General features: G+C 41.5%; 1 long non-coding RNA gene across 1 annotated transcript in view; it reads right to left on the bottom strand.

Moving 5' to 3' along the window:
• Nucleotides 1–1349: 1349 nt before the first annotated feature.
• LOC115947875 overlaps nt 1350–10361 on the bottom strand; it is a 9377-nt gene continuing 365 nt past the window's right edge. Inside the window, exons 2-3 of the long non-coding RNA XR_004081734.1 lie at nt 7676–7827; nt 1350–1478 (exon numbers count right to left, since the gene is read on the bottom strand). This is a non-coding gene — a long non-coding RNA (uncharacterized LOC115947875). The remainder of the gene's footprint in view (nt 1479–7675; nt 7828–10361) is intronic.

The raw sequence follows: 10361 nt of genomic DNA, 5'->3' as shown, positions 1-10361 counted from the left end.
CAATGTCTGTAATAGTACACTAACCATAGTGTAAACACACTGTTTCAATGCTGCAGTCATTACTCTCTCTTGCACAAAGTACTCAATCTAAAGGACAAAATAAGCAAATTACTAGTTAAAGAAATAGAAATAAAGCATTGTTTTCTCTCCTTTTTGCCTTGTTAGGTGCCCCCCCAGCTTACCATCCTCCTTTCTTATCACAACACAGTTACAGGTAATTCAGATTTTCCCTCTGCAACCCTGACCACCTTACCCAAATCTCACAGCAATGTCACAGCCCTGATCAGGTGTGACCACCCACCTTGGTACGCACAGAGCCCAAAGCCATCTTGGTGCTGCTGCACAGCTTCTTCCTGTTTACTAGCAGAGGTATGTGTGTGCTCAGTTATAACTGCCATGCTACTGAATCACTGAACGATACAGGACAGTAGTTGAGAGTGGAGATTTCTAGGAATAAGACATCTTTCTTGTGCTGCTGAACTCTCTTTCTGAAATGCTTCTGGATTAGTGATTTGAAGAACACATTTTTTACTGTATTCACTAAGCTAGATGCATGCTGGTTCTGGGTAATGAGATTTCTTCATTCAAATTCCTAAAAGTGTAAAACAAACTACATGTTATTGCATTTTTTTGTAATATAATCAGTTACATATCTGTGTGTGTAAAATATTGTTCACCTGCATTTTTTACCTGTAGTATGCAGTGATAGAAGATGGTTATTCAGAGTAGTTGGAAGATGGTTATTCAGAGTAGTTGCTGCACTCTCATTGAAGAAGGCAGTTGACAACCTGGTTCAGTTCACATCAAGCATGCCAATGAGACTTACAGATGATCATTGTTGACACACTGTTAATGCTTAGTCACGATATTTACTGTGCTCTGTGTGAGATAATGACAGGTTTGAAGCTACACCTTTGCTAATAATATGGGGTTCATCACCTATTTCAGAAGGAACAGGATGAGGAGGGTATCATTCTTTGCTCATTATTGTTTCAGCTAAGTGAGAGGAATCATGTAGGGCATTGACTGGAACAGTTCAGCGTAAAGCCTTCACCCTTCCCAACTCATGATGGTGACTAGTTGTTGACATGATTAACTAGTGACCTAGATATTGTAGGATGACAAGAAATGTCCATGCTGCATGGAAAAATCTTTGTTTTACTACAGCATTTCTTGCATCTCCTCTGGCAGCCAGTGTTCATTATTGTCTGAAGTGGGATACCAGACTTAATCAGCTTGGCTTTGCACAGCAACCTCCATGTTACCACAAACATGGAAAGTACATTTTAGCTTCTCCCTACCAGACTGGATGCAGTGTCTGTGAATACTCACCAGACTGCTCCCTTCTTGCAGCCTCCACAAAACTAATTCCATGCTTCCCATACTTGCAGCACAGTGCTGCAGTCTGTCACCTTCTCCATGATCCCAGGCTTCCAGCAGAGTTGACTGGGCAATCTTCAACCGGCAAAGTGAGTGGCCTAGAAAAGCAGAGTGGTGGAAGTGTGAAAAGAAGTCAAGGAGGTGTAGGGGTTGTCTTATGGAACCAGCTGCAGGATGGCTGTTTATCTCTGCTCTGTCATCCACGAGGCTCAGTGTGGTGTCCCTCCCATCCTGCATGAAGAATGAGTTCTCTAATGCATCAGAGCCAAATAAACTTTGTGTGCCTGTATTTAACATGAACAAAGAGTGACAGTGTCACTTTTGATTGCAGGCTGAAACACAGCTGTTTTCACTAAAGCCCAAATAATTACGTAAGGAGTGAGAGTCACAAGACCTCTGATGAAAAAAGGAAACGGAGGCATAGTCTGAGAATATAAGGCTCAGATCCTAAGAACAGGATGGGGTTGTGTTTATGCATGTAGATAGGTAGTGAGAAATGTGTGATTCAGATGTTTTTATAAGGCAGATCCATATAACTACAAACTGGGTAAAGCTGCCAGATTCCTGTGCGATTCCATTGTGGTTTTGGGAATTATCACACCCCAGATGCTGTACTGGAGAGGAAGAAGTTGACTTCCCTCTCAGGGGAAGTCCAGCTTGTCATGCAACAGCACCCATATTTTCCCAACCAAAAGCTGCACCAGTCACTTTACCAGGAATGGGAGAGCCACACCCCATTTGCAGAAAATAGAGGGTATTGCAACAAACACCTCTTAAAAAATGCACAGCTTATAATGGCTGCAGGCCGCAGCAGGCCAGTCTCTATCCTTCAATTAGTGATCTTCCAAATGACTCACCAGTAAGCATTGCATCAAAGACCTGCAATCTGCAAGGGCCATATCTAAGTATTCATTGACAGGACTGGTAGCACCACTTTTTTGAAGGTTGCCCAACTTCTCTTTATAAGGTCCCATTTTCTGTTTCTCACATCTCTGCCAACCCTTTATCACTTCCAGCTCACAAGTTTCAAGCTTAGTCCTGCCAACAGCTCATTGTCTGCTGGTTGGGTTTGATGATTTGGTTTGGTTGAGTTTGGGGCAGATATCTTATTTTGTGTTTAATCACTTTAGCTGTTTCCAACAGATATTTGTCAAAAATAAAGAAACCAAGAAAGACAGAAGCAAACAAAAACAACAGAAAAAAACGTTATGGATTTCCACCTATAAGTGCTCCTTGTGGCAGACAACTGAAATTTGTCAGGCAGACAGCCCTCAGGTCATGAATCTGCCAGGAAAGCCCATGCTAATGATGTTTTAGCTAATCAGATTGAAAACGTCCTGAAGCTTGGTCTTTCCATACAGCTACTGACTGACTGTGTCACTGACTGTGACAACATCATCAGGAACAGCATTTGACCATCTCAAGAAGGGAGAACTAAACTGAACAGGGCACAAGCATCAGGTATGGGGAAGCAGGCTTGCAGGCAAGAACCTGCTACCAGTGTGTAGTTGCAGTCATTGAGTGATCCACTCATTCCCTGACAAACTAAAAACTACTTGGACCAAATCAAGAGAACAACCTGTGAGTGAGCCTGTTGTTGCTGTCTGTTTCTGTTATCAGTTTTCTGTAAGTACAGCAAAATGAGCCCTGCCAATTTGTACAAACTAATTTAGAAAAGGCCCTAAGAAATTTCTGGAGATTAATACATTATGGATGCTCCAGGTAAATATGTGGAAAGGATAGGCGTGTGGCTGTTGCTTGGGCTTGGGAGACTGTTTAACCAAAGAGCCACCATCAATCAACCAATCAATCAATCAATTAGCATTGATTAATTAAAGGGAAGAAGAATGACAGCAAAGATACTGTAATCCTGTTTTCTGAACAATAAAACTGAGCATGTGTAAACTCCAATCATTACTGAGGCATGGGCACTGCAGTATGAGGTGTCTGGAGCGGGATCAGTGTGTGATGGGAGTAGCCAGGCGGAAGAGAAGCTGTACCTTGGAGGAGGAAGATACAGCAGTGAGACCAGGCAACTATGTGAAGGTAACAGTAATAAAAGAGTATGGATGATAGAAGTTAGAGGCTAAAGCAAGGGAAAGGGAGTAAAGCAAGGGGGATATGCTTGGAAGGGGACCAATCCAAGTGTACAGGGGGATCCTGTACACTTCCCACTCTCCTCCTTCAAGGACAGACATAGGGATAGAGAAGCTTTTTCCTATTTCCCAGGCCTATCCTTCTTGCCCCAAGGCATAATAGAGTGCCCTTGCCACTTCCAGACTGCAGTGGGGAAAAGCCTGGATCCCCATTGGTGTACAGGCTGGCTCCCACAGCTGCGCACGGGTGCAATGGGACGTAGCCTAGACAGGTACTTGCAGCACCAGAGGGCACCAGACAGCAAGGAGCAAGTGTTTACTGGGTCCTTGGGGCTGCAGAGTTACAGGGGTAGGAACAGCGGGCTGAGTTGAAAAAGCAGACAGGAGGGGCCATACATCATGAGTGTATGATGCCAGAGTGGCGATCTCAAAAAGCTTATCTACTTTTTTAATTCACTCTCTGTAACTGACTTGGAGTAAATCTCAAAATACATGGCTTCTGGGATTTCTCTCTCTGCTCTGTCAAATCAAGAAAGTAAGATTACAATATAAATTCAACCTACCCCCCGTACTAACTCTACCTCACTGAACTGGACATGTCCATACCATTTATATCCCAAACGTGGCTTTGCAAAACACTTTAGAGAAGAGGGAACCACCAGAGTTTTTAACTTTGCAAGTGTGGTGAAACTTGTCCTGTTGGTCCGTATGGTCAGCACTGACTTACACCCCTAGAAGCAACGAGACACAGGATAAACTTTTCAGCCATTGCACCACCAGTTGTAGCCCCCTCAGCCTAATGCCAAAGATACCACCTCTACTCCCCTGGCAGCTGTCACTGAAGTCATTGGTCTCAGTTGATTTCCTGCCCTCTGTTAACAACCCTGGTGGCAAGAAGGCCCAGAGGCATTCCCTGTGACACAAATCTCTGCACTAATATGATCATTTGAACCTTGGAAAAATCAGGCTTCCTTTTTTCCTCTGTGTCCTTGTGCTCTGAAATTAGATTTCTTTAGATGTAGGGTAATTAATGTGAGTCCTCTCCTCAAAAAAGGCACACCAGGCTACACACTTGACTCTTCAGCTGCAAGCTGAGAGAAGTATTACAGCCTTCCTACACAGCTGGCTCAAAACCAGTCTCAGGACTCTAATGGACTGTTGAAGAGAAGCAGCTGTGGCCAAAGCAAACTCCCAGCCTGGGAAATACTTGAAGGAAGGGAAAATACCCTACCTGGCATGATGATTTATGGATGTGTTCAGAGTAACACTTTCAATTGTTCCCCAGCTACATAGATATCTTCCTCTTTCTACCCTACAAATTAGATCCTTTAAATCTCCCATGTAAGTTCTTTCCCACCAAACATTTTAGTCAGGCTAAGTGGGGTTTTATCCTTGGGTTTTGTCACAGTAACTGCTCAGAGCAATAGTGGCCTCCTTTGCAAAGGTCATTGCAGGGCCTTCCAGTTAAATTAGCTGCTTTAGGTCTGACAGTCCCTCACGTAAACTCACTTTCCTACTGCTCAGCTTGAGTTTCACAGCAAACTGGGCCACCAAGAGTGAAAGGATGTTATCTACCAATCACACCAGAGATTAGAAACACCTTGCTCTGGAAAGAAAACTAAAAAAAATATGAGGATGCATATGAATAGAAAAAAGTATTCAGAAAACCTTGATGTGTCATCCTAATCATCTTCCTATTCATGAATGTACTTGAAGCCTCTTACAAGGTTATGATAAGGAGTTGTTCACCAGTGTTACAAGAAGACAAAACGTTCTGTTTTTTTCCAAGCAGCAAGTTACAACATGAAAGTGAACGTGGTGTGCAGAACACTTTTCACCTCCACGTTCCCATCCAGAACTGTATTTTCCCTTGATAAATGATGAACCACGTCCTAAAGCTGTGCTACATATTTCAGACTAACAAGGGCAGAAGTAAGGTCACACCAATTCTAGAGCACTGTCTATTGAGACAAAGGGGCTCAGGCTTGTGTCATGTGCTCTGTGTTTCATGCAGCATAGATTTAGACTATTTCCCTAATCCCTTGTTTTCCTGAGGACCTGGCAACAGTTTATGTAAGTTAGAGACATGGCCAGCTTATGCATTTTTCCCTTCCTCTACCAAACATTATCTTGTTCCTTTAAACCCAGCTTAACCTTACTTTGCTTCCTGTTTCTTCAGGGCACATACACCAACAAGAGAAGTGAGAGCAGCTATTTCTGTTTCTTTCCACTGCTCTGAGTAGTTCCTGAATGCTTGAAAGTGAATAAGAGCCAGAGACACCTCCAAGAAGATGAGTGAATCTCTAGTTCCAGTTCAAAACAAAAGGGATCCTTGAATTAAACCTGTGGTGCAAAATTTCTCGTCCTCATCTAGTAACAGGAGTTTGATCTGCTGCCAGCAACATATGGCAAGAGCTGAACAGTAAACTTGGGAATCATGTCACTGATCACCTGCTGTCTAAAAAATTCAGATGGTCATCTAGCCCTCCTTAGCATACAATGCAGACAGACAGACAAAGAGAGTACATCATATCCCTTTTATTCCTACTTTGGGCTGGTACAGATTGTTCCTGGAAGGCGTCTCTTTGTCTCCATAGGGCTGTCAAGACTGGTATGAGCTAGATGCTGAGCTATCAGGCTGGGGTTAGGTGAGAGGCACTGAAATCATCTTAACAGCTATGTTTATCTGGGTCTTTTGTCCATCAGGGCATTTATATCTAGGATCTCCTGATGCTGTCAATTCCAAGGCATTCAGAGGACTGATAGTGGTGTCTCCAGTGATCTCATGTCTCTGTTGCTTTCTGCCTGTTTTTGTTTTCAGGAAGTTACTTCCCTTCAACCATGAACATGACTCTAGACTTACAAAGAAGATGGAAGATGATGGAAGAAAAAAAGGGGAGGTTACCTCTCCCCCACTCTTAATGGCATCTGAAAAATGTCCAAAAGCTGCTCTTAAATGAGTAGCTCTATGAGCAATATAACTGGTGACTCCTGATTTCCTATGGATTCCTGTTTACAGTTAAATTCTCTGGCGCTGAATAATGTACAAATGCCAATTACAGCTTCTCTGGCACTTGGAGAGGTCATAATGATCCACTCCCACGTAAAGTGACTGGTGTCACATCTGAGTTCTGCCTGGGGCTTTCCTCCAGTGAAGGCACACACATGATATGTCTCTTCTAGAGAGAGATCTATTTTCCTGACTGGAATTGGGTGTGAGTTCAAAGACCTGAGTGGAATAACAGCAAAACAGACCCAGTCTTCCAGCAAGCAGCAAGCCTCTTGAAAACTCAAAGAGAATCCATTTATACTGTAAGGAAGTAAACTGAGAATGGAAATACTTTTCCCTCTGTACAACTTTCAGTGAAAACTTCTCTTCACCTCTGCCTCTTTTCGTGTTACATCACACCTCTGAAGGCACAGACCTGGCAGATGGCAAAAAAAGAGTAGTTGATTTTGTTATTATTTAGATATAGAGCACCTTCATGTATGCTAGTAACTGCTAAGCTGGGTGGAGAAGCTTCCTGATAGAAAATTGTACCCCCCTTTGGGAAAAAAAAAGAAAGAAAAGAGGTGGTACTTGGAAAGATAAAGGGCAATTCAGTCCTTTGAATGCTCATATCATAAAACTGAATACGAAATAATTACCATAAATGAGGCAACTAGTTCCTACACCCTCTGCAACCTGGATAACATCCTTCTGTGTCATCAAAATTAAAGTTACTTGCAGAAAACACATCACTTACTGCCTTATCTCAGTTACCCAAGCTCACACATGCAAGAGAAGAAGACCGAAGTCTTCTAAATTGGTTCTCTCTACAAAGAAATTTAACTCTGTAAGGATTTTAAGTCTATTTTTTCCTCCAAAACTACTGGCACTAGGAAAGGCGTGATTTTATCCCTAAACAGGGTGTTCCTTAGGCTCTTTGCCAATTTAATTGGCTTATTCATATCCTTCCCTTCCAGATTACCTCAGGGTGATTTACATGTTGGAGGCCTATAAACACTGATGAATCAGTACATGAAAACCAAAAACATTGTTCAGTGTCTGACAGGGTCCTCACTGATTTTTGCCCCCAAATTATTTGTTCTCACTGGAACAACTTAATATATTGTCATCAACCTCTGACATCATTCTAATGCTATACAGAAAAAAGAGTTGCTAAAATACAATGGCACTACTGTAATTTGTTTTTTACCAGTGTTTCCAGGTACTCTGTAGGAGCAAGCAACAGGTGAGGTTTTCAAATGGGAAGATACAGATGTTCCCAGGCTGGCTTCTTCAGTTGACTGGCCATTTTGAAGACTGTCTCCTTCTCATTTTCCATCAATAAATCGCTGTGACTGAGCTCTAAAGAAATGCAAATACAAAGACAATTTAATTTCCTTTCTCTGAGAAACATAATTTTTGTTGTAGCACTTCAACATCTACACTAACATGGTTTTATTTAGAAAGAGCTGGTGGACTTCCAGTGAATTCAAAACAATTTCCTTCACATGTTAAACATGAGCTACATCTCTAGGAAATATTTTGCAGGCCAATTAAGGACAACTTTACCTCTACCAAATACAGAAACAAGCAAAGATTCGTATTCATGAATAAAGAAAGAGGTGAAAGAGGTTCATTTTGCCTTTTTGTCGATTAAAGTCTTAGACTTGCATGTATCTCCTTTTTGTGACATGAACTCTTTCATAGAATCATAGAATGGTTTGGGTCAGAAGTCACCTTAAAGATCATCTAGTTCCGACTCCACTAGACCCCATCCAACCTGGCCTTGATAAAATGATTTTGATAAAATGCACTAGAAAGCTTTACAGAACATACTTTTCTACAACGTTGGTAACAATTTAATATATTTTGCCTCAGTATTCTCACAAAAAGCAGTCACTCCATCACCCTCTAGGGAATTACTACACCCCATATTCAAACACATTACTTTTCCTCCTTACATTATATGTCCCTGCAGTGCCTCTCCTGAGCAAGCTCCTTGCTTCTAGACCAGGGCTATGACTGACTATACAGCCACTCATGGAAATACAGAACCCTTCCAATAAGTTCCTATTTTGCTGTCGAAAAAAATCTCCACGCCTAACACCATCTCCCTAAGATCATCAACCAGCACTTTTTAATCCATTTTGCAGTAACATTTCCATAATGTCTTTAAAAGCCACAGATTGCTTCATAAGGCAGCCCTCACCATTCTGGTACTTGTTTTCACAAGGACTTTCACATATCAGATGCTAATAAACTCAGTACTCCTAATAACACAGTCCATACACTTAAATACCTGCTGGAGGATGAACACTTCACAACCATTACAGCTGAAATATTTCAAAGCCCAGTACTTTTAAGACAGTGCAAATGCCTTAAAACTAGTTTCCCTGTTTGCACTGGCAGTTGTGGTTACAGGTGTCATGCACTTATTAGCTCTGCTTAGATATTAAAACTTGCACACAAATTCACTCATATTTGCATTCACTGTCTGTGTTTATCTACAAAAAATCTAAAATGCATTTGTCATGCCCACATTGACTCTATACAACATGTTCATACAGAATTTCCAAGCAACATCACAGAATTATTACAGTCCTTATATGTAAATGCAAGTGAGCCACTGCATGAAGCTTTTAATATATAATACAGGAAAGCAAATGTGTAATGAAATGGTGGGAAGAATGAGGGGTGAACTCCCTAGAATTAAAGCACATATATACATAATTTTTATAAATAGCTGGAATGTTTCATTCCTACTGAGTACTTGAAAAACACAAACCAGTAAATAGAATTCAGATCTCACAAGAAGTCCATTTCAGGACTGGATCATTTAGAGTAATAGAGAAGCATTGCCTAATGCGAGGGAAATAAACGGAGCCCACACTCTAGACTCACTGCAGGAAAGTGGAGACCTGGCAGCCCTTTGAATTCCTCCTCTTTGATCCACAATGAAAAAGGATAACGAGGGTGTTCGTACTCCCCCTTGTCTAGTTTTCACTTTCTTCAAGAAAAGGAGCTACGCTGATTCAGGGCTCTAGCTGTGGACCGGGAGAATTTTTGTCCTTATACTCCCCACACATTAAAACCACTTTTTAAAAGTTCTCAAGATTTTCTCTCCCTTTCCTTAATTCAATCAATTCTAGTAACAGACGTTTCTTTGTTGCTTGCCACCAAAGTATTTTAAGCACTTTTGAATCCTGTCTCATTTTAGACTTGTTTCTAAAGGAGTCAGATCTGGCTTTTAGCTCTTTGTTTTTCTTTCAAAACCTTATTGAACCAGTTGTGCTCCTCTGCGTTCACTTCAAGGATACCACATTTTCTTTTGTCATGATAACTCTCACACTGGAATGCCTCAAACAATCAAATGGAAAAATAAAACTATCTTTTCTATTTATTATTTTTAATAGCATCCCTGTGGCTGTCAGTTTCAGATAACCACTCAAAAGGACATGCTGGGGGTCACAATGCAGAAAATGGGGCTAAACCCTTGCAAATTGTAGCCCAGGAAAGAAAAGCAGTGCCTTTTATTCGGGAATGTTCAGTTTATTACTCTCTATTTTACACCTTATGTTGCAACAGGAATTGACAGCTGCAGTAGGTCTGGCCTGCTCATCCACAGTAAGCTCTCTTCCCTATAATATTAAATGTAAGCTTGTGTTTTGTGAGCATGGTTATTGTAGAGAAAACCTGCTCCTGCTTCCACCCAAGCCAACAGGAAAACAAAACAGACTAGGAGTCAGAGCTTTCCTTTCTTTACTTTTATTTAAATGTCAGTGTTTTATGTGGTTGTTTATTAAATAATAATAATACAATAATGCCCAGAGGCTCCAATTAAGACTGGGAAGTCGCTGCAGTGGGATTGTGCAAAGGCGGAGGAAGGGACGGCGGGC

The sequence above is a fragment of the Geospiza fortis genome, unplaced genomic scaffold, assembly GCF_000277835.1.
Source record: "Geospiza fortis unplaced genomic scaffold, GeoFor_1.0 scaffold190, whole genome shotgun sequence".
Lineage (NCBI taxonomy): Eukaryota > Metazoa > Chordata > Aves > Passeriformes > Thraupidae > Geospiza > Geospiza fortis.
The sequence above is the reverse complement of the archived record's forward strand: the minus strand, read 5'-3'. Positions and strand labels throughout refer to the sequence as shown.